Below are 23,812 nucleotides of genomic sequence, written 5' to 3' on the forward strand. Positions count from 1 at the left end.
CCTGAGAACTCAGGCAAGGCTCAGATTCCCAAAGTGAAGGAAGATGAGTAAATCCTTTGTCTTAATGTGCCACTTTTCCTGTACTGTACTTGAAAGGAACTGCAGGTAGAGGGCAAGTTGCTTTCATGCCACACTATAACAGCGTCGTTCACTGGCTGCCTATCTGTTGACCACCTTGATTGCTTTTCCAGCCTCTCAATTACAGCCACTAGGGATGGTGGTTCTCAGCTCTGGAACAGTCGCAAAAGTCATCATCGATAGGCTCAGTGTAAGGTTCTTCCAAATTTGCCAATATATAATCAATAAATCAAACAGATCTTTAAAGCATCTACTATGTGAAAAGTACACTGCTAGATATTTTACCAATGTACCAAGATGGAGATGGCATGATTCCTGCTTTCAAGGAACTTTATAATCTAGTTGGGGCAGGGACTTTAAAACAGATACAAAAGATAACACAAAAAGATAACACAAATGGGGATATTTATGGGTTGAAATCATAGGATGTTATTGTTTTGAAAATTCCTTTGTCATCATCTGTGCAACCTGATTATTAGAGGGTCAAGTGGAGGCTAAATGAAGTTAAGCTCTAGAAGTGAGTCACTCATGGTCACAGGAGTTCTAGCAGAGTTGAGATGAGAAAACAGATCTCCTAGCTTCTCAGGCCAGGGCCTCCTTCACTGGGCCTGACAAGTCTCTCCAGGGCTAAGAGCCCTGAGAAAGGGCCAAGTGAGCAGGCTTCTCCAGAAGAGAAGATATTTCATGTCCTTGGAGTCTTATCTGATCCTTGGTCACAACGATTTGCCAGAGTTAAGTCTAGCTTAAGTGCTGGTCTCTAAGACTTTCAGGGGTTAAAACCAGCCATAAAACCAAGGGGCACAGTTGGAAAACAGGGCCCCCTGCAGGTTCTATCTGGCCTCCTACGTACTTCAGTATTGGAGATCTAGGTGTTAAACAGAACCCCGAACGGTCCCTTTTGCAAGAATGAAGGAAGATACGGGATACCATCCAAGACTCTGTGATTCCCCAAAGGACCTTGATACAGGATAACCTAATTCCCAGTAATCTTCCGCCTTGAGAAGTAAGTCCTCTCAGCTGATTCTTCACTACATGCCTGATCCCTCAGAGATTGCACTCCATTCTCTGTCTACACACTAGGCCTGAGTGAGTGCTATTCCACCCCACCTCCAGCACTGAAGACTTCTCCAGCCAGCAGGCCATAGCAGTCACCTGTAGGGGCCTGCAGTGACCTGGTCAGACAGCAACACTGCCTCACAGTACCCTTTCTTCAGAAGGAAATTGACTTCGGAGTTACTTCTGTGGTCAGTGTGGAAAACAAAAACATAGGGACTGGACTGTCAGCTGCTGCCTCTTTGGTTTTTCAAGACATATTTGTTCCCACTTCTTGAGAGCTGTGTTCAGTGAGAGTTTACAGCTCTACTCAGCTCCCAGTTCTTCGGTCTGTCCCCTGGCAGGTGCTCAGTCATGTTGGCTAGTTGGACAGATGAATGGATGAACACTGGTGGAAAAACCTTATCTACACAAAGCTGGAAATATCACACAGGTCTGCCCATGAGGGTCCGTGTTCTTTCTACAAACCACATTGGATTCAGAGGGGTAAGGGGAAAAAGTGTTTACAGGGGAGAAGGCAGGATGGCTGGCTATTTCTTGAGCACCTACTATGTACTGGGTACTTAATAGCACTTATCTTTTTCATTTAATCCAAGAAACTTCACAACAAAGACAAAAATGAGAAACTCTGATGGTCCACAGCCTGCCTAAGGCCACACAGGCAGCTGGCAGAAGAGCTGGCCCTCCTAAGCCAATTCTGACTCCAGAACCTGAGCTCCCGTGAAATGTTGATATGACACTAGTCAACACGGAAGCCTATATTCTCACCCATTCAAATTCTGTCGTGAATTTTCTAGGACACCTCAAGGGTAAAAATCAGAGACCGGCAGCCCAAGTCAGTACAAGATTAACTCAAAGAGATGGAAGAATGCTGCCCCAGGAGGGTGGTGCCCGCAACTTTCCTGTGCCGCTCACAAAAACGAGATGCAGGCCACGAATGAAAATGATTAAAAATCATCGCTAACTGGTTTGACTTGGTTTATGTGCTAGCATTTGTCCTAGTTTTATCATCCTCAACAAAATATTAGTCACGGGCAAAATACACAATACACAGTCAAACCAGTCCAGTCTTCACTCTTCAGAAACTTATTCTTTAAAAATTGTTTTTAAAGTGGAATTAGGTTCTCGTCATTTCGACAGAACCCACAGCAGGATTTCCCAACATTGCCTGAAAAGGTCACCAGCCCCGACCCCACTGTGATCCTTACAGGTCTGGGATTCGTCCTGAGTACCTATATTTTCATATGTAGGGCTATCCTTATCACCCATCAAGGGAGCTTGGGTGACAGTTTTGGGCATGGGTGTCCTAACGGCTTCCATGCGGCTCTGCTCCCAGACATTTTCCACTCTGCAGCCAGTGATATTTGCAAAATGTGACTGGATTGTGTCCTTCCTCTACTAAAACCCTGCAGTGACTTCCCCTTGCTTTTAAATTAGGTAAAAACCTAAACATACCCACAAAGTTCTGCACCAGGGGTCATCTGGCCCTGGTCAACTATTTGCTCCCTGAGACCCTGCCACACTGGCTTTCTTTCGATCTTTCAAATGTCCAAAGTGGGGCACCTGGGTGGCTCAGTCAGTTAAGTGTCTGCCTTTGACTCGGCTCAGGTCATGATCCCAGGGTCCTGGGATGGAGCCCCACCTCAGGCTTCCTGCTCAGCAGGGAGTCTGTTTGTGCTCATGTGCGTGCTCTCTTGCTCTCTCTCTCTCAAATAAATAAATAAAATCTTAAAAAAAAAAAATGTCCACAGCACCTTCATGCCCAAGGACCACAGGGATTTTGCACCAGCTTCCTCTGACCAGACTAGAATGCCCTCCTTACTCCATTTCACCAAGGAAATGCAGACATCCTTCAGGCCTGAGCTCAATCCACACTTGGTCGGAACCTTTCTCTGGTGTCTCATTTGAGGTTAGCCGCACACAGGTAGTTTTATACTTGCATGATTATTCAATTAACATCTGTCTCCCCAACCAGATTGTAAGTTCCAGGAGGGCAGGGCTCACATTTATCTCTAGAGCCTAGCATGTAATAGTAATCAGTAAAATGTATGGAGCTTTTCATGGAGGATCTCAATCCTCTAAACAATCCCAGAAAGAGAGGTGTAGGTGTCACATTGTCCCAGTTTTACAGACGATGAAAGTGACGTGCAGAAAAGTGAAGTGACTTGCCCCAGGTCACACAGCGGTAAGCAGCCGAGCTTGAGGTTAAACACACAGTAGTTCTGAATACAGAGCCTGTTGAGTCTCATCACTATGGTTTACTTCACCCCAAAGAAGGCGTTTAACAAAAATGTGACGAATACAACGATGAAAAGGGAGGCTGGGATACTCAGTGCTCACGTCCTATTTTCTTGTTGCCCTTTCTGCAAACCCAAGGGTGACATCTAAACACTGTTGCAGCATCAGCGGTCATGAGTACTTCCAGAGCAAATGTCACAGTCAAAAACACATCAGTGCTGCCTGAGTGGTTTGGGGAACAGGAAAATGCCATTCGGTGTGTAATGCGTTACTTGTCATTCTTGCTTACTATGCATTTGGCAGAGCAAAAAGAAACCCAGAAAACCATCGGGCTGCATCTAAGAGGGTAAGATGTTCACGCTTAATCCCTTGCACAGCACAACACATGTATTATGTTGCCTCTAAGATCCACAGAAACACTATCCCCATCACCAACCACAATGGGACATTCAACAAAGCCCCAAGTCACCACTGAGTCAGAACCATGGCACATAGCTGCCTTCCTAAATGCTGTGTGGCCATGAAGATGCCCAGACCATCAAATGAGGACCCTGGGGCTTCCACAAAAGGCAGGGAGCTCTGTGTTAACACCACGGTGAGGCCTTTGGTCCTAATGGAACAGAGACAGACCGCTGGTCCCCATTTGCATCCTTTGCTAGGGTCCCAGGCACCTCATCCTCCTGTCCCTGGCCATTGGTAAGATGGACGCTGTTCTTCTTGATAGGAGGCAACCACCTCAGCAAACAGGTTCTCACTCACTAACCCCCTCCTCTGCCCACTCCTCCCCTAGGGCATACCTGCCATTCGGACAAAGATGAGCCCACTCCATGCCAGGGTTGGGCCATTCCTGGGCCATTGCCTCATTCCTTTCCCTTGGGCACAGTCACCACGTCAGGGCCGGGCATGTCTCTGGGATTTCAGGGCTCTCAGGAGCTGGCTCCCTGGCGCCAAGGGTAAAAAATGTCCCCTAACTTGGTGGACAGCTTTCCCTGCCACAGAGCCCCTGGGCTTGAAGTCTTACTTCAAATGTGACCTAATGGGCTCACCTTGCTCCTCAAGGAATTCACACCTAAGCTGCGTACATTTAAAAACAAACCCCTCACCTTTCCTCCTTTCCACCTCAGCAGTCCTGGAAGACATCGTCACTCTAATACAGTGGTTAGGGGCTCAGGCTCTGGAGTCAGAGAGATCCGAGTTCAAATCGCAGCTCTACCCGTTATTACATGTCTGACTGTGGGAAGTGGATTTAACCTCCTTGTGCCTGTTTCCTAATCCACAAAAGGAAGATACCATTATCTAGTTATACTATCTAGCTCTCGCGGTTGTTCTAGGGTCTAAATGAGCTCCTTTGAATGGAAGTTTTGCACCGAGGGGGTGCTGCAGGCGCGGTTCTCCCCTTGCACCCTCTCACAGTAATGGTGGACACGGAAGGCTACCAGGCCTCAGAGGCATGGTCTGTTTAGAGCAGTGGGACAAACCACCCTCCCCGGGTCTCCTCGTCTTCCCTCTCCAGCGCCTTCCTTCTTCTGGCTCTTTCTCAGTTCTCTCAGTCAGCCCTGACCCTGGCCTCTCACACACACTCTGTCCCCGACCTTCCCAAGCCCTCCTTGGAGCCCACTTTGAATGGGCGACTGTGAGATCTCCTCCACCGCCCTGCACCATGCACTCAGGTGCACATTCCTCAGCGCCGCACTGGCCACAAAGCCCCTGCGGGGGGACCTCCAAGGAGTCAGCACTCTCAGAGGGAGGAAGGAAGTCCAAACCCCTCAGCCTGCTGTTCTTGGCTTTCTTCACCTACTTTCAACTACCTTTCCAGGCCCATCTCCGCCCACTTCCTGCTGTGTCCCTGGTACTCCAGCCAGATTGGACTGGGACGAGTCACGATTCCCTGTCTCTTCATGGTCTAGTTTCTACCTTTATGCAAGCAGCTTCCTTGCTTGGAAAGGCCTCCCTCTTTTAAAAATCTTTCAGAGCCCATCTCAACATCAGCTCCTTTACTGGGTTTTCTTGGATGGTCCTCGTGAGGAGAGATCTCCTTACCCTAAACTCCTCTAACCCTTTGGTGTTCTGCCATTTTTCTGACACTAGTCTGATGCCTGGTAAACAGAACAGGGGCTCACTCAATAAATGGGTGTTAAATGAATAGGCTTCAGCTAACTGGCATATCAGGAACACATCACTCCCCTTCCAGATTAGCTGTGAGCCTGGACCTGGGGAAAGAGGTTGCTGGAAATTTAAATGCAGACGGAGTTCTCAGAGAAAGTTTGCTACTTCAAACCAAACCAAACCAAGCCAAACAAAACAAAAAACATGATTGAAGGCCCTTTTAAAATCAGAGCCACGTGAAAGATACATTGGGGTTCAATCTAGATTTTCACACACTTAAAGCCCATCAACCCACGTGAGCAATCTTAAAGCACACAGCACGAAGCCACCCCCACAAGGGTATTTTTATATCATGAGTGACGAGATGCACGTGTGAACCTACACATCTCTATGTACACTAGCAATGATCTTACAATCTAAAAATTAATCTGAAGCTAAGGTTCACAGAGTACCACGGTTGAGGAAAAGTTAAACTACATAGGGGTGCCTGGGTGGCTCAGTCATTAAGCATCTGCCTTCGGCTCAGGTCATGATCCTGGGGTCCTGGGATCCAGCCCCATGTTGGGCTCCCTGCTCAACAGGAGGCCTGCTTCTCCCTCTCCCTCTGCCTGCCTGCCTACTTGTATCTCTCTCTCTCTCTTGCTATCAAATAAATAAATAAAATCTTTTCAAAAAAAGAGTTAGGGCGCCTGGGTGGCTCAGTCGTTAAGCGTCTGCCTTCGGCTCAGGTCATGATCCCAGGGTCCTGGGATCGAGTCCCGCATCGGGCTCCCTGCTCAGAGGGAAGCCTGCTTCTCCCTCTCCCACTCCCCCTGCTTGTGTTCCCTCGCTCGCTGTCTCTCTCTCTCTCTCTCTCTCTCTGTCAAATAAATAAAATCTTTAAAAAAAAAAAAAACAACAAAAAAAAAAAGAGTTAAACTACAGAGACAAATGTCAGAAAATGTTACTACACAAAGGGTCATTTAAGTCCATGCAGAATTTATGGGCACTAAAATGTGCTAAAAATGAAGTAATCCTAATTTCCATCCCATACCTAAATATGCCCACACATTTCTGGGGCTGCATGGCTTGACACGGGTGTCTTAGGCATCAACAGCATGGCCACTGTCAGGGAGGCCACCACTAAAGCTTTGTCTCCCAGACCACGTACACGTGGGGAATTATGTACAACACACAGAGATGACTTTAACACTCACTGCCCATCCCCGGTGTGTACTGGTGTGGGCTTTTAAACACCACAAAAATGGTTCTATTGAAGCACACGTTTGCACATTCTAATATGTCACTTAGACATCTGTTTATACCTACATCTGGGTAAAATGATGTAAACAGGGTCCCAAACATACAGTACTAGGCCAGAGTAAAGGCACTCTGCAGGAAAGCCACCTTTGGACCCAGCATTGAGTCTGTGGATGCCCCAGAAAGAAGCAAGGAGAATGGGGTGGGTGCCGGGACACTGAAACACTGAATCTGAACACCAGCTGAATTATGAGAGTGAGCCCCCCGCCACCTAGGAACGCCAGGGAGCTCCTAGGAAATGCCATGGTAAGCAATAATGTGCATGCAAAGCCAACTCATATGACTGTATTTTTGAAATCCCCAAACCCAAGCCTTTGGCTTCTTTTGAAAAGGCCAAATCAGGATTAAGGATGTAGTGGACCTTCAGAAACAAAAACAATCCCATTGATTTAGGAGGAAATCACTCACCAAAGGGGTTTTATGGATTTAAAAAGCTAAGCTGAGGTCTCTAAGAACTTAGGAAGCAAGGTCACAGTGGTCACAGCTAGTCAACTCAAGACTTCCTCAGGGCTCCCACCCCATTCACAGGGTCTGTCCTCAGATCTGTGACTCTCCTGGGGGCTTCTACTACCTAGACACTGTTGGACTTCTTCAGTCCTTTGGGGGAAAAGAGGTTAGGGAAATGCAGGAAGCAGCAGGTACAGAAATTAGGATAGCCTGCTTCTTAGGGAAGAAACAGTAATAGCAGCTGATAGCAGAACTCACCGTGCCCGAGTCACCATGGCACTACTAAGCCACATACACACATACAAGCACAATCTTTTAATCCCTGTTTTAAAACTGAGCATTCAGGGGCACCTGGGTGGCTCAGTCAGTTAAGCGGCTGCCTTTGGCTCAGGTCATGATCCCGGGGTCCTGGCATCGAGCCCTGCGTTGAGCTCCCTGCTCAGCAGGGAGCCTGCTTCTCCCTCTCCCTCTGCCACTCTGCCTCCTTGTGCTCTCTCTGTCAAATAAATAAAATCTTTTTAAAAAATTTAAAAAATTGAGCATTCAGTGGGGGGAAAAATTTGAGGAAGTAACATTTGAGCAGTTTATCCAAGGTCATATAACAATAAGTGATAAGGCTGGACTTTAAACTCAGGCCATCTGTACTAGAGTCTGTACCCTAACCCTTAGGTTAAATGATCAGGTCTTGGCTATTAACTAGACTAAGAGGAAGAGCACTAATGCATAACGAGCACCTATTATGTGTTAGGCAGTGTGCTAAATGATTTTTCACGTGTTATTTCAATTAATCCCTACGACAACCCCCTAAAGTTGGCATCATCATGTCTAACTTGGTTTTTATAGATGAGAAGACATGTCTAATTTGCCCAAGGTCACACTCAGCTTCTAATAGCAAGACTGAGATTCAAACCCATGGCTAGCTGACTCCAAATCCAATAAGCAGGGTGAATGTCACAGAAGTGAGTGCCTTCAAACACCTGACAATTCCTCCAGTCTTATATGATCCATTCTGTAAATCAAGCACCTCCCTCTAGGTCTAGCTGTCGGGAGATGAGAGGTACCTCCAGCCATAGTCTATTTTGTTTATTACTTAGATCCTATGTGATTTCTTATTCTTATGTGATGCTTAGTTTGGGATTTTTTTCCACATAGGGTGGTGGTGTCTCCCCAAATAGATGGTTAGCACCTTGAGGAGAGGGTCGTTGATTAACATTGCCTTTGTGACTCTTCCCTCTGCCCCACACAGCGCCGAGCACAATGCCAAGGGCAGCAATGGTGCTTGGGAAATATCTTCTAAATAAAGAGATAACTCAGAATTGTGCAGCTGGGACCTAACTCAAGTACCTGCAGCTAACAGGTTGAGCACAGTAGCGATTGGCTATATTCTGAGAGTTTACCACAACAAGAAAGCAGAAGTGAGATGGAATGACACAGAGAAGACCTCAAATTTAGGGCTCTGAAGATCAGACATGGAGGCCATTGGAATATGGGACTTCCCACCGTCAAAGCTACACTCAGTATTGATTGAACACCAAATGGTTGTACTAAAAAGAAAGGGAGGAGACAAAGAGCTCGCATCACCAAGCTTATAAGCTATCTAATGTATGTGATCTTGACCTACAGCCTTGGTGCTGGGTTTCCTCCTCATCTTTGGGGGGTACAAGGTAACTGAAGAGCAGAGGTACCCTAGGCTGTAAACAGAGAAGATGCTAAGTTTAGAGGAAGGGTCTGAGTTCTACACGGAACTTTTCTTTTCTTTTTTTTGACAAAGAGCTTTATTTCTTTTTTTAGCCAAGCTCCATATCTGTGCCTGCTTTCAGTCATCAACTCAGGAGGCTCTTGGTATACACACTCCTCCTTTACGGGATTTGGGTTCCTCTTGAAATTGTCCTCCTGGTGACATCTGCAAAGGGTCAGTCTAGATCTCTGTGAGAGCAGACATGAAGCCTCCTCTGCCTCCCTTTCCACTAAGGGCCCGTGTCACTGCTGACTTCACCACTCAAAGGTCCCTCGGCTGACACCACTGATGGCCAATGACCACAGGCTCACAGAACTTCCCCATGACTCAGTTGCTAAAGAGGAAAAACAAGGGGGCATCTTTTGAACCACCAGGCCAGCCAGAGTGGGGGAGCACAGACCTCGCTTTCTCCCAGTTTTTCGCACTGGAAGTAGGCAATGTGCATGGCTCTATTCAAGTGCTTGGGCACTTCGCACCAACTCTGTCCCAGACGCCCGCACACAGCAGCCAACGGGTGCGTCCCACTGTCCTGGGTACAGATGGTGGTAAACAGCCCAGAACACATGCGATGTCACATGCTGTCATCCCTAAAAGGAGTTCATATGATGACAAATGCTCCTACCCCTCCCACATTTTCTTCTAAGTCTGGTTGGACTTTCTGAGTGACAGCCCTCCCCTATTGACTTTCGGGGTGAAGTTCAGACCCAGGTGATTACTCACGGGACAGGCCCTGGAAGAATTATTGTTTTGTGGGTTGCCATGGAAGACCCAGTTCCTCTTCCTACAGGGTGTGCCTCCAGAAACAGAGCGGGTCCAAAGCAGCTTTTTCCTAGGAAGGCAACTTCACAAGTTAACTAACCCTGCCTCGTGATCCTGAGGAGAAATCTAGAAAGAGAAAGAAATCTAAGCCTCACATGAGGAAAACAATTAGCCACCCGTATCTCACACTGACCCAAGGAAGCAGCAACATCAGATCTGGCCCGATGATTTAGGGAGTTACTCAGGGACCTACTTACACAAGAGTATTTCCTAATATCCTGCTCTGAAGATGCCTCCCCTCCTACTTGGCTTGATATTCCCACCATTAGTCACTCCGTTAGTTGCTGCCTTTCAGTTTCATCTCTCCTTCCTTAAATGTGAACGCAGGGACCTCTTCTTTCCCATTCACTGCTTCTCCCTTAGCACTCAGAATGCTGCTTAGAACAAAGTAGATGCTCACTAAACATTTGTGCAATAAAAAAATAAAGGTTGTGCTGCACTGTCTCAAAAAATACCATAGCTCCCAAGAGCAGGCTATAGAGGTAAGAGCACTGAGTTCTAGAAGCACAGTGTGTGGCCACTAACCCAAGGCTGTCCTTCCTGAGATGGACAGGCCAAAAGGAGGAGAGCCTCGTTCACTGGCTCCCATTTGTCATATTACCTGCTATCAACTGGGGAGATGTGGGGAGGCTGGCTAGAGGGAATGCAATCCAGAACAAGCAGGATTCAAGAAGACAGAGAGGATGGCCAGGGGCCTGTGTGGGTTATTTGCAAGGGACAGAGATCTGGCCCAGGGTGGGGGCGCCCTAGGAAAGGCCATGGGTTTTTGGGGAGCAGCATGAGAATACAGGACTAGCCATTCCTGGGGCAGATAATGGGGTACCCTCTTCCCTGAGAAGGAGGAACACTGGAGAGAGAAAAGGCAATGTCTTCACAAGGACAGCCCAAACCCCGCCAGTCCCCATTTGTCACCACTGATCACTGCCACTAACTGTAAGGGACCTGGGGGGAAATGTGGTAAGGCCAAGACCACCAGGCCCTCAGAAGAAAGCTTCTCACTCTGGGCCCTGTCTCCTGACAGTGAGGACCAAATCAGCTCTGTGCTGTGCTACCACTGAAGAAAGGAGCCATCCTAGGCACATAGAGATGGAAAAGCTGCTTTGTGCCGACCGTTGGCAAAAGCCCCTTCTGGGAATCAAAAGGAATCAGAATGTTCTGAGGATTCCTCAGGCAGAATGGATCAGCTCAAGAGGCTCAAATTAGCAGAAATACTCCAGAACCCAGAAGCTCTGGGACAGGCTCCTGCAGCCAGAATGACCAGAGCTCATTTGGAAACGAAGAGCTGGCTCTGAAGGCAAGAATGCCAAGCTCTAGAAATGGAGGCTGTGGTCCTCAAGCCAAGAGCACTCCAACATTGCACTTCACAAAGGAGATAGGATGGGAGTTGTGCACAGGAAAGCAGTTTTATTCCTTGAGTGTCATTGAGCAAGTCCAGAGTCGGTTTTTCTTAAAGGCACTTAAGAGCCTATGTTTGCACAACACATAATCTGAGCAGCAAGACAACCCAGTGAGGTCAGTAGCAGGATGCCCAAAGTCCAGGTGAAATGACACTGCCCTATGAGGTGCATGCTGTGTTCCCTATCCCCTGAGTCTAAGCAACTTGCTGAATTCAGAGCAGTGAAGTAAACATCGGGACTCCTGATGCTCCCATTCCCGGCCCCGCTCTCTTCCCGCAGAACCTCGATGAGCCGCCACAAGGCTCATGTCCCAGGAAGACATGGTCTGAGACTCCAAATGACCCAGGGCCTGATGGAATCCTTTGCAGTGCGTTTGTTATATAACTAAGGAACGTGTTTGGGTCATCATTAAATGGCTAACATATTTACCCGGTATCTGTTATCAAAGTTCTTTCTGGACAGTGAATCCGAAGGCAGTCCATTGGGAGGAGAGAGCGTTAATGTCTCCTTCAGTCCCTCTAAACAAACCTCCAGCCAATGATCTGGGCTCTGGGAACCCAACTTCATCTCCCCCCACAACAGCCTGGGAAGCAAACGCTAGCAAGGAGGGAAGTCTTACTCCACAAACAGCGAGGGTTGTTGAGATGCCTGCCTCAAGGCCACACAGCAGGCCAGGGGCTGAGATTGTCTTCTTGGGACCGGGATGGTGACACTCCAGTGACACTAAGGACATGGGGGTGGTGAGGGCTTAGAGGAAGTCGCTCCAGAAACCCGAGAGCCCTGATCTGTACCGGTCCTGCCCCCCTCAGGCAGCGCCCGGAAGAGAGAGGCTTTATAACCACCCGCTGCTCTTCCTGACCACCTGCTTCAAAGGGTTCAGGAACTGAGGATATAGGAGGAGGGGATTTTCTCCGGGGGCCTTGTTACACTGAAAAGGTGGAAAAGCTTAGTAAGAGAGTTGAGTCAAGCCGCATTCTTCCCTCACCCCCACTCCCCTCCTCCTGAGGCCACAGCTGATGTGTTATTAGATGATAATCACAGAAAATGCTCTGGAATCTTCCCGTGGCAATGAGAAGATAATGCCCCTCGGCTAAAGTGTGAAAGCCAGAGCACCAGACATCCATCTTCCCATATGCAAATATCCTCAGTCGCTGCTGTGCCCCAGGCGTGGCGCCTCCTGGCCTGTGTACTGCAAGCAAGGTCTTGCGGGGGCGCTGACCTCTCCGTAGGAGGGTGGTGGCGTTCTCACCAGCTGAGAGACTGGACGCAGGTGGGGCTGCTTCAGTTCCCCCACCTATGGCACTGGGGAGGGGGATCTGCCGGCATAAACTTCAGGGACAGCAGCGATGAAGGAAAGGACCTGAAATCTAAAGATGCCGCAAGGAGTGTGGTAAGGAGGGAGAAGGCAGGTGTGGGCTCAGTAACCGTCTATGGAGGCTTGATTTCAAGAGCTTTCACATTTCACCACATTTCACTGTGGTGGCAACCCTGGGAGGCGGACTTTCCTGTGACAGATCACAAAGCCGGTGCCCGAAGAGGGCAGGTGTCCAGCTGGACACAGCGGCGCAGGGTCCGGCCCCACGCCTTTCACCCCAGGAGTTCTCAAACTTCAGTGGGCGTCAGAATCCCTGACTGAGAATCAAAAACACAGATTCCTGAGCCCCACTCAGAGACGCTGATTCCTTGGATCTGCCCTGGTGCCCAGGAATCTGCATTTTAACAACCCACGGCCCCCCCCCGGGGGGGGTTCTGCAGCTGGAGGTGCATGGCCCAAGCTTCACAGTGGCTCTCCATTGCCCTCAGCGAAAGAAGTCAGAGACAATTCTCCGCTGTTGTCTTCCCTACGTGTCCTAGGCAGGGCTGGTGGGATAGAGAGGGATCTATATTCCTGCCGAGCTCCTCAGGAGAGAAGTGGTCCTCTGAGTGAGCTCATTGAGTGGTTCCACAAACATGTCCAGCTACTGAACAGGAAGCCCAGGGCAAAGGTCTGAGGAGGCACAGATTGCTTCAGGGGCAGCCACCACCCCAAACAAACAGCCCATTGGAATGGGCCCTGCCCACTTCTAGGAATAGATGGACACCACAAATAGCCTCGTGTACGGAGAGCTGCCTCCAGGGCCATCAGAGGAGACCCAGCCATGCCAACACGGTAATTTGGGGCAGAAAGCTGGAATTTCCAGGGGAGAGGAGGAGGGGAAAATGGAGAAAAAAGAAACAACTCCTAACTTTGCTCCACCTTCATGCCCCGCCCCCTCCACTCCCCCCCACCCCCCCACCCCCCCCCGGGAGCCAGCAGAGCTGTCCAATAAGGCAGTCTCCCAGAAACGAAAGGGACTTGTGTTCACCTCCTCTCTAGAGAAGGAATCAGGCAGGATCCAAAGCAAACACTGCTCCATTACGAGGTTCTGAGACACACTAATTCCAAAAAGATGGCAAGCAAGTAAAGCCCAGCCCTGCGTCCCATCTCCCCTACAGCACATAGATGGCACAGCTATTAATCGGCCCTCATGCCCAAGCAAGGCCTCATCTTGAACCATGGGGCGCTGAGAAGCTGAGCTAATGTTTTTGCACAGCATAAAAGAGGAAAGATGCCTGGAATGAGGTCAGAAAGCAGAATAAGTGAGGTGGACAGCCAGAGCCTGCAGGAAGGCCTCCCACCTCGGGATGACTCAGTAAAGAAAAAGGCCCTTAGTCCTTCAGAACCAAGAGGAGAAAGATGCTCCATTGGGTTAAATTCAGGAATGGTGCTGGATAGAAGTCAGGAGACAGAGAACAAAGAAGAGGAAACACCAGCTGTCACATTAACCATATGGTTCTTTATCATCCTTGATGGGGTTCCAACCCTTAACCTGCGATCCACACGGGCTGTTTGATGTTGGGGATGAGGGGGGGAGCTGAAGTCAAGGAAAGGACATCCTGTTAACAGCATTGCTGGAAAAAGATCAAGAACCAAGCAGTAGAAAGCAGCTGTGTCTACCTAAGAGGCCTGGACAGCCCACCTCCTTCAATAGAACCTTAGCTTTGTGAGACTAAGGACTGATGTGTGGGGGTAGGGGGTGACCCAGTATCTGTGTCACCCCAGATACTTGAAAGTCTTTATCACAGACAACAGGTGTCATCACTGCATGCTGGGAAAGTAACACCACCTCCCAGCACCTATATATAGCTTTTAGGTTGAGTAGCTCTCAAGTGGGACTTGTCCCATTATGATACTGCCTGGAAACTTCCCAGAATGGCCCACCCTCCCCAGTCACGCAACTCTTGGGCACTCTACCCATGAAGAATCAGCTCATAAAAACCACCTCAGGGAAGCTGTCCTGCTTGCCCCCCATTGTGCTCACACTGGGGTAATGTCCTCCCACACGCAGTGACCTGTAAGGCCCTATGCACATACATAGTGGTATTATGAGCCTTTAAGTGTTGGCCTCTCCTTCTAGATCAGGAGCCCCCTTTGCACAGGAGCAATTACGTTTATTGATGGTAGTACTGATGGCGTCCGTTCTTCATTAGCACTTTTTTATCTGAAAATTCTGTGAGCTAAGATCCCTCCATGTGTTTCATTTAATTCTCTTCTTTACCTTTTGCAATAGCCAATATTATCTCCTGCTTACAAAAGAAGAAATCAAAATGTAGGAAACCCAATGGACTTGTCTGAAGCAACACAGCAAAGCTAAAGATGGTGTTCTCAACCACCCTGGGTCTGGCACGGTTCAAAGCACACAGTAAGGACTACACAGCTCTTTCCATTGAAGGAATAAGATTAAATCACATCAGAAAGACAAATCCAGGTATGACAGTTCCTTCCTCCAACGACCTGAGCTCTCAACTAGGTAGTCACCTTAATTCTTGTGTATTAACTTGTCCATCCCTTTGTAAGCATGTGATGCCCAGAGCCCTGCTCTGAGATATAGGAGAGGTGTGTTAGTCAAATTTCCAACCCTCTGGCAAGTTTCCCATTTAGCTGAAAGAGGAGGAGGAGAAAGAGGTGGAAAAGGACAGGAGAAAAGATAAGAGGGGGAAACACAAACATCCAGAAAACAAAGGCCAGTATCCCAGTGAACTCGGCAAGCAGGCAGAAGGCCCAGAATGCACTCCTCCAAGCACCACAGAGACTGATAAGTTGATGACAGGAGGTGAGCAGGCACCCAGCCAGAAGGAAGCACCTCACAAGCACTGGATCTGTGTGAATACACATAGCATAAATCTTACCGTTTTAACCATTTTTAACTGTATGGTTCAGTGGCATCAAGTACATTCATATTGCTACGCAACCATCACCTCCACCCATCTCCAGAATATTTTTCTTTCTTTTTTTTTTTTTTAAATATTTTATTTATTTATTTGAGAGAGAGAATGAGATAGAGAGCATGAGAGGGGGGAGGGTCAGAGGTAGAAGCAGACTCCCCGCTGAGCAGGGAGCCCGATGTGGGACTTGATCCCGGGACTCCAGGATCATGACCTGAGCCGAAGGCAGTCGCTTAACCAACTGAGCCACCCAGGCGCCCCAGAATATTTTTCATCTTCCCAAACTGAAACTCTATACCCATCAAACAGTAACTCCCCATTCTTTCTTCCCCTAGTCCCAGGCAACCACCATCCTACTTTCTGTCTCTTATGAATTTGAGTACTTTTTGTACCTGCAGTATAATCAAAATATATTTGCTCTTTGTCCCTGGTTCCTGGCACAGAGCTCTAAAAGCCCTTGGAATCTTGCGAGTGGTAGGAGTGTCTTTTGTTATTTGGTAAGGAATCCTTTTCCAGTCACACCTGAATTTATGCTATGGAAGTGACTCAGAGCGAGGACTGTAGATGGCCTTAGGATGGGCTAATCTCCAGAAAATTATGTGATTAGAGTTTGGGAACTTTCAGCCTCATCCTCCCCCGACCTCTGAAGAAGGAAGGGGAGCTAGAAATTGAGCTCTATAAACACACATGAGCAAGGAAATTCGGTGAGCTTTCTGGTCAGTGAACGCATCACATCAGTGCTGGGAGAGTGGCATGCCCAGAGAGGCCCCCCACATCTCTTCCATTTGGCTGTTCCGGAGTTGTATCCTTTATAATAATGAGTAAAGTAAGTTGCCTTACCAGTAAATAAAATGTTTACCTGAGTTCTGTGAGCCATTCTAGCAAATTATAGAACCTGAGTAGGGGTCATGGGAACTGTCAATTTATAACCAGTCAGTGAGAAGTGTGGCTGGCCCCCAAGACTTGCAAATGGCATCTTAAGTGGGGGCAGTGTTGTGGAACTGAGCTCTTAACTTGGGGGTTGGTCTGCATTTAACTCCAAGTAGTCAGTGTCAGAATTAAATCGAATTGTAGGACATTCGGTTGGTGTTAAAGAATTAGAGAATTAGTTGGTGTCAGAAAAAAATACACATCAATACCTCATATAAGTGGAATCATATAGTATCTCTCCTTTTGTGAACTACCTTATTTCACTTAGCGTAATGTCTTCAAGGTTGATCCACGTGTAGCATGGGTCAGAATTCCCTTTCCTTTTAAGGCTGAATAATATTTCATTTTATGTGTATATCACATTTTGTTTCTCCATTCATCTGTAGATAGGCACTGGGTTGCTTTCTCTTTTACGGCTATTATGAATAAAGTTGCTATAAACATGGGCATACAAATATCTGGTTTAACCTCCTGCTTTCGGTTCTTTTGGGTAAATAGCCAGAAGCAGAATTGCTGGATCATATGGTAATTCTATTTCTAATTTTCTGAGGAACTGCCATACTGTCTTCCATATGACTGCAACATTTTACGTTCCCATCAGCAACACACAAGGGTTCCAATTTCTCCACATCCTTGTCTACACTTGTTTTTCTTCTTTCACAGCCATTCTAATGAGTGTGAGGCCGTATTTCATTGCGTTTTTGATTTGCATTTCCCTGAGGATGAGCATCTTTTCATGTGCTTATTGACCATTTGTATATTTTTTTTGGAGAAATACCTGTTCAAATCCTTTGCTCATTTTTAAATTAGGTGGATTTTTTTATTGTTCAGCTGTTATATATTATATACGTATATATTAATTATATATCCTGGATATCAACCCTTAATAGATATAGGACTTGAAAATATTTTCTCCCATTCCACGAGTTGCCTTCTCACTCTATTGATGGTGTCCTCTGATGCACAGAAGTGTTTTATTTTGATGTAGTCCAATGAATCTTTTTTTCTTTTGTTGCCCATGCTTTCAGTATCACAACCATTCTCATTGGTTGTGACAATGATTGGAAATCATTGTCATCATTACCAAATCCTACATCACTAAGCGTTTTCCCTATGTTTCAGTTTTACCAACACCATTTGTTGAAAAGGCTAGTGATAATCATGTGTCAATGTAGGTTCATCAACTGTAAAAAAAATGTACCACTGTGGTTTAGAGTTTTCTCAACACCATTTGTTGAAAAGACTGGTTATCATGATGTGTCAGTGTAGGTTCAACAACTGTAACAAATCCACCACTCTGGTGGGGGATGTTGACAATGGGGGAGGCTGTGCGTGCTGAGGAGTGGGGGTAAGAAGGGTAGGGAGAAATCTCTGTACCTTCAACTTAATTTTGGTGCAAACCTAAACTGCTCTAAAAAAATACTTTTTTTTTTTTTTTTTTTTTTTTTTAAGGAAAAGGTTTCCATTGGCCTTGGCACTCTTGTTGAAATCATTTGACCACATATGCGAGGGTTTACCTCTGGGCTCTCTATTCCATCAGTCTATATGTTTGTCTTTAGGCCAATACCATACTGTCATGATTACTACAACTTTGTTATTAGTTTTAAAATCAAGAAGCATGAGACCTCCAACTTTTTGTTCTTTTCCAAAACCGTCTTGGCGATTCAGTGTCCTTTAAATTTCCACATGAATTTTTCTATTTTCCATTTTTCTATGTCTGCAAATAACATCATTGGGATTTTGATGGGGATGGCACTGAATCTGTAGATTGTTTTTGGTAGTATTTCCATCTTAACAATATTAAGTCTTCCAATCCACAAACACAGGATGTCTTTTTCAGGTATGTTTTGTAGTTTTCAGTGTATAAGTCTTTCACCTTTTTGGTTAAATTTATTCCTGGATATTTTGTTTTTGATGCTGCTGTAAATGGAATTGTTTTCTTAATTTCCTTTTGGGATTGTTCATTGTTAGTGTACATAGATACAATTAGGTTAAAGTGTTGCAAATTCAATTTACAGAAAGGAACTGGTTATTGGGAGTACCCCCAGGGGGAGGACCGAAGGAGAAGGAAAAGGTAAGTAAAAATGCCATGAAATCTCCTACCATTTTGAATGGGGCTTTTTCTTGGTTGGGTGCTTGCCTGGTTGCTGTCTATCTTTGAGTAATCTCCAGAACTCCTACAAAGAAGTTATTTTAGCTGGTTTTTAGTTTACTTAACATTTCTGTGACGGGCTAGGGTCTGAAGCTTCCTGACCCACCATCTTGCTGATGCACCATCTTCGAGGCCTAAGGCTTATTCCCCAAGCAGTGAGTGTCTTTAAAGAGAGAATTAAGGAGCCAGAGTGGTCAGAGCAGAGAGACAAGGCTGGGAGGGAACAAGAGACAGACTGGATAGAAAGAAATGGACAAGAGTAGGGGTCTTAGCATGCTAACCCAAAGACTTAGACTTGACTCCATGGAATTGCCAGGCACCTGCAACAATGTTGCCAAAGGAACAAAGGCAAGATAGAAGTCAGGCCAGACCAGCCTGAGCCTCCTCCAGGGGCATGAGCTAAAGGTCAAAGAAATAAAAGGAATAGAGCATCAGCACGGTTCCACATCACATTCCACCAGAGCGTGCCTCCCCACCCCGAGGGTGGGAGTATATTTCAAAAATCTTAAATGAATCCAAATTATGAGCCCCACCCCCAGCCCAGCCTCTTCCCTCAATCTGAAGGGTGAGTGGCTGAGCTCCCAACTGCTTCCCCCAGCACACTGGACCAGCAAACAGGTAATAAAGCTCTCCCGACAAGAACGTGGCTCCAAGCAAGAGGCTACCTTCCCAAGGCCTGCTGTTCCTCTCTTCTAGAGATTTCAAAAACTGATCACTAGTCTCACCTGGGAAGCCAGGTAAAAAGATAGGAGCCTGCGCCCCACCCCTAGAGAGTCCAGTTAAGGAAGTCCACCTGGGGCCCAGGCATCTGTATTTTTACCCAGCCCCTAGGGTGGGGCAAATGATCACCATTTTTGGCTTGGAGCACTGGTCTGGTTTCCTCCCCAGAGCTGCTAGCCTCCGAGCTCATTTCTGTTGGCCTGCGTCTTTGGCGAGGGCTTTCCGACTGACAAAGGAGAACTGAAATTCACTTCCACTTCACTTTCCCCAGAAGTCTCAAACTGAAGTTTTATCTGATCCACAGTTTCAAAAGGATGGAATATAATTAAACACACACACACCTGTGAATTAGTTATCAGCACTTAACAGATTTCATAAGCCAGACACAGAAAGACAAATATTGTATGATTCCGCTTATATGACGTACCTAGCAGAGGCGAATTCATAGAAACAGAGTAGAACAGAGGTAACTAGGGGCTGGAGGAAGGGAGATAGGAGGAGTTATTATTTGACGGGTACACAGTTGTTGAGGGTATATAAAAAGTTTTGGGTATAGATAGTGATAATGCTTACATAACATTGTAAAAGCATTTAATGCCATTGAATTGTACACTTATGAATGGTTAAAATGATATTATGTCTCTTTTACCAGAATAATAATAATAATAATAATAATAATAATAAAAATAAAAACAGACTTCACCTAAAGATCTAGATCTCTGGTTTCTCCTTAAGGAAAAAAAACGAGCTCTGGCAACACTGGGTCATGCTTTATATACCAACAGTTGGCAGGAGCTGACGCAGCTGCTGTCTTTGGATGGGAAATGGACTCTCACGTTTGTTGTGGCCCCACCACACCCCAATGTCATTTTGACTGTCACATTTGTTAAGACTTGGCTGGCACCCAGGAGCACTTGAAGGTGTGGTCCCAGCCCCACCCCACTGCATGTCAATCACCACTGGCCTCCTCCCCTCCCAGCTCTGGCCTATTCCTATCTTCCAGTGCATAAGGGGAGGCCGGAAGTGGTCAGCCACGTGGGCAAGCTCTCTGTGTGCTTTAAGTAACAAGAAGAATCACTAGAAGAGAACAAGAGTTTGCCTTCACCTCCCCCAACTTCAATCAGACCTTGAAAGGCCTCTGACATTAGAAAATCCAGAACGATAAGCTTAGACTTTAACACATGACCATGGCAAATGACCATGATTTGGGAACAAGAGTAGGCTGACCACCCACCTCCTGACCCTGCCCCCTGAGTCAGTCTCAGACACCCAGCCTCTCTGGTATTACCACACGATCAGCCGGTCCAGCAAACACCATGCCCTCAAGGCTGGACTCCGTTTCCTAGCACCCATTTTTATCTGCTAGAATCTATTTCCAGGGCGCCTGGGTGGCTCAGTTGGTTAAGCGACTGCCTTCGGCTCAGGTCATGATCCTGGAGTCCCGGGATCCAGTCCCACATCGGGCTCCCTGCTCAGCAGGGAGTCTGCTTCTCCCTCTGACCCTCTTCCCTCTCGTGCTCTCTATCTCTCATTCTCTCTCTCTCAAATAAATAAATAAAATCTTTAAAAAAAAAAAAGAATCTATTTCCAAACGCTTAAATATGATGTGGTTCAGGACATGCTCCTCCAAATTATGGCACCCAGAATATTTTAAGCTGAGGGAGTTTCAGAAAAGAGCAGATGGGGAAAGTCACTCTGACCTCCTCCTGCTCGCTCTTCTTCCCTGAAACAGACCTTAAACCTTCCTGTAAGAGGTACTCCTCCCATACCTGGAGCAAAGGACCTCTGAAGACAAAAGGATACCAAGGGGGCGCCTGGGTGGCTCAGTCGTTAAGCGTCTGCCTTCGGCTCAGGTCATGACCCCAGGGTCCTGGGATCGAGTCCCGCATCAGGCTCCCTGCTGGGCGGGAAGCCTGCTTCTCCCTCTCCCACTCCCCTGCTTGTGTTCCCTCTCTCGCTGTCTCCCTGTCAAATAAATAAAATCTTAGAAAAAAAAAAAAAAAGATACCAAGGAGAATCATAACAAACAGGCCTTGCTCAGTTTCCTCAGTTCGCTACACTAAGTTCATACTCCTAACCTGTCATGGTCCTCCACGATGGTGCCCTTTTCATCAAATCTAGCCTAAAAGCACACAGGTCTAAGTGTTTCTTCATTTCCTTAGGAAGGTTCCCATATCATGTAATACTTATATTATATAAACTTGGATGATTTTCTCCTGATAACCTGTCTTCATCCGTTTAATTTTTAAACCCAAGGCCCCTAAGAGGGTCAAGGAAAACTACCCCCGCCTTCACCTGCCAAATAGCATCACTGTTCTAGATCTGCACTGTCTAACCTGTCTATTGAACACATCTCACCATTCCTGGGAAATGTGGCGACGCTGTAATTGTCAAATACATGCCAATTTTCAAAGACTCAGTATGAAAAAAAAAGAATGGAAAATAGCTTATTAGTGATTTTATTATACTGATTACATGCTGAAAGACTATTTTGGATTTTTCAGGTTAAATAAAATATACTAGTAAAACTAGTTTCATCTGCTCTTTTTAAAAAATTTACATTTCACCTGTTTTTAATGTAGCTAGTAGGAAATTTAGTTGTACATGTGGCTTGCCTTATGTTTCTATTGGGTGGTGCTATTTCTGAAAGCCCAAACAGCATGGCCACTACACACCGGATTCTGTAAGATGACTGCACTAGACAGGTAAGTCCACCCTTATCCACAGGGGATATATTCCAAGACCCCCACAGGATGCCTGAAACTGCAGATGGTACTGAACCCTGTCTGTATTACATGTTTCTCTATACCTACCTACCTACGATCAAGTTCAATTTGTAAATTAGGCACAGTAAGAGATTAGCAATAACTTGTAATAAAATAGAACCACTGTAACAATATACTGTAATAAAAGTTATGTGAATGTCACCTCTCTCTCAAACCAGCTTATTGTACCATGCTCACCCTATTTACGATGATGTTCAAAAATAACACACCTATGTGATAAGATGAAGCAAGGGGAATGATGTGGCATTGTGACATCGTGTTAGGCTATGGATGACCCTCTTAGAGGTTAGGAGGACCATCCGTTTCCAGGCTGACTGCAGGGGATTAAAACCATGGAAAGTGAAACCGGGGTAAGGGGAGACTCCTATATTTTCACACCTTGAAAAGCAAACATTCTCTCCTACTCTCTTTCTGGTAGGCAGTGGGCTCTCAGCTGCCCAGGGGCCCTTGAGGAAGTCCCTCCCCACCCTGGTGCTGTAGGCTCCTCATAGGGGCTGGAACTGACTTGGTCCCTTCAAGCTCCCACATCTCTCCCATCCAGTGCCACCAAGCTATCACCAGACTCTAAGACAGGGCTTTCTGCCAATCCTTCCACTATAACATCGTCCACATCACTCAAAAGCCCACATGGGCCATTTCCCTGGAAGCCATACAACAAGTATTGCCAAATGTCAGGCTGTCACCACCTGTGCAACTGGCCAGAGACAAAGGGAAGAGGCTCTGTTGCAATTCTAAGACTCCTTCCCTCTCTCACCCCAGCTGAGGACTCACTGGTTTCTTCTTCCCAAAGACCGGAGCCCCACCTTCTTGTGACTCTTGCTAGGCTCAAAGAGGCAGAATCTGCCCTTTAGCAGTTTACAACACCCTGGGTGGGGAGACGGTACTAACGCCAGGCACTTCAAAACAAGACAGATACAGAGGTTCTCAGATTCTGGAGAAAACTGCTGGATACTTTATCACCACCACCAACCAGACACAGGGGCAAAATTCCAACCTCACAATCTGCCCTCCCCCTTTTTGAAAATATATGCTTTAGGGGCGCCTGCGTGGCTCAGTCAGTAAGCGTCCAACTCTTGATCTCAGCTCAGGTCGTGATCTCAGGGTCGTGAGTTCAAGCCCTGCCTTGGACTCCACACCCAGCGTGGAGCCTACTTTTAAAAAACCAAAACCAATTAACTAATGGACAAAATTTAAAAATTAATTTAAAAATTTAATTCTAAAATAAAAAATATACGCTTTATCCACATGACAACTCAGTATTGGCTTATTGACATGGGCTTTTGGAGGTGGAGTTGTATTCAAATCTCCCTTCTACCGCTTAGTAGCTGTAGGACCCTGGATAAGTTTGCTACATTTATCTGGGTCTCAATTTCCTCCCCCATAACAACAGGGACAATTCCACCTACCTCATAGAGTTGAAAAATTAAGTAATAGGTAAGAAAGTGCCTTGCACATAATAGGTGTGTGATAGATATTAGCTTCCTTCCCCTTCAATTTTTCTAAGCAATTGGGCAAAGAAGATACTAAAAATCTCGTGGAGAACTGAAAATAAATCCTTTATACGCTGATCTAGGCTTTTGTTTATTTGTTTGTTTATCGGAATCCTAGTGCCTGGTACAATTTTAAAATCTGGTATGGGAACTCTGCAAAGGCAGGGATTATCTCTGTAGCCCTAGCCCAATGCCTGGCAAATGGGAGGCACTAGGTGAATGCTTGTTGAATGAATGAATGAATGACGAATTTGATGCAAGCAGGGCTGGTGCACGTGTGGAGTACGTAAGAGGCATAGAAGAAGGTCAGAATT

The 23,812-nt window shown here is 46.5% G+C and overlaps 1 protein-coding gene across 3 annotated transcripts in view; it reads right to left on the reverse strand.

The window, feature by feature from the left end:
* Nucleotides 1-23,812, reverse strand: part of FLVCR2 (FLVCR heme transporter 2) — a 53,377-nt gene that overhangs the window by 25,502 nt on the left and 4,063 nt on the right. The gene's annotated exons all lie outside the window — the stretch shown is intronic.

The sequence above is a fragment of the Zalophus californianus genome, chromosome 6 (genome assembly GCF_009762305.2).
Source record: "Zalophus californianus isolate mZalCal1 chromosome 6, mZalCal1.pri.v2, whole genome shotgun sequence".
Classification (NCBI taxonomy): domain Eukaryota; kingdom Metazoa; phylum Chordata; class Mammalia; order Carnivora; family Otariidae; genus Zalophus; species Zalophus californianus.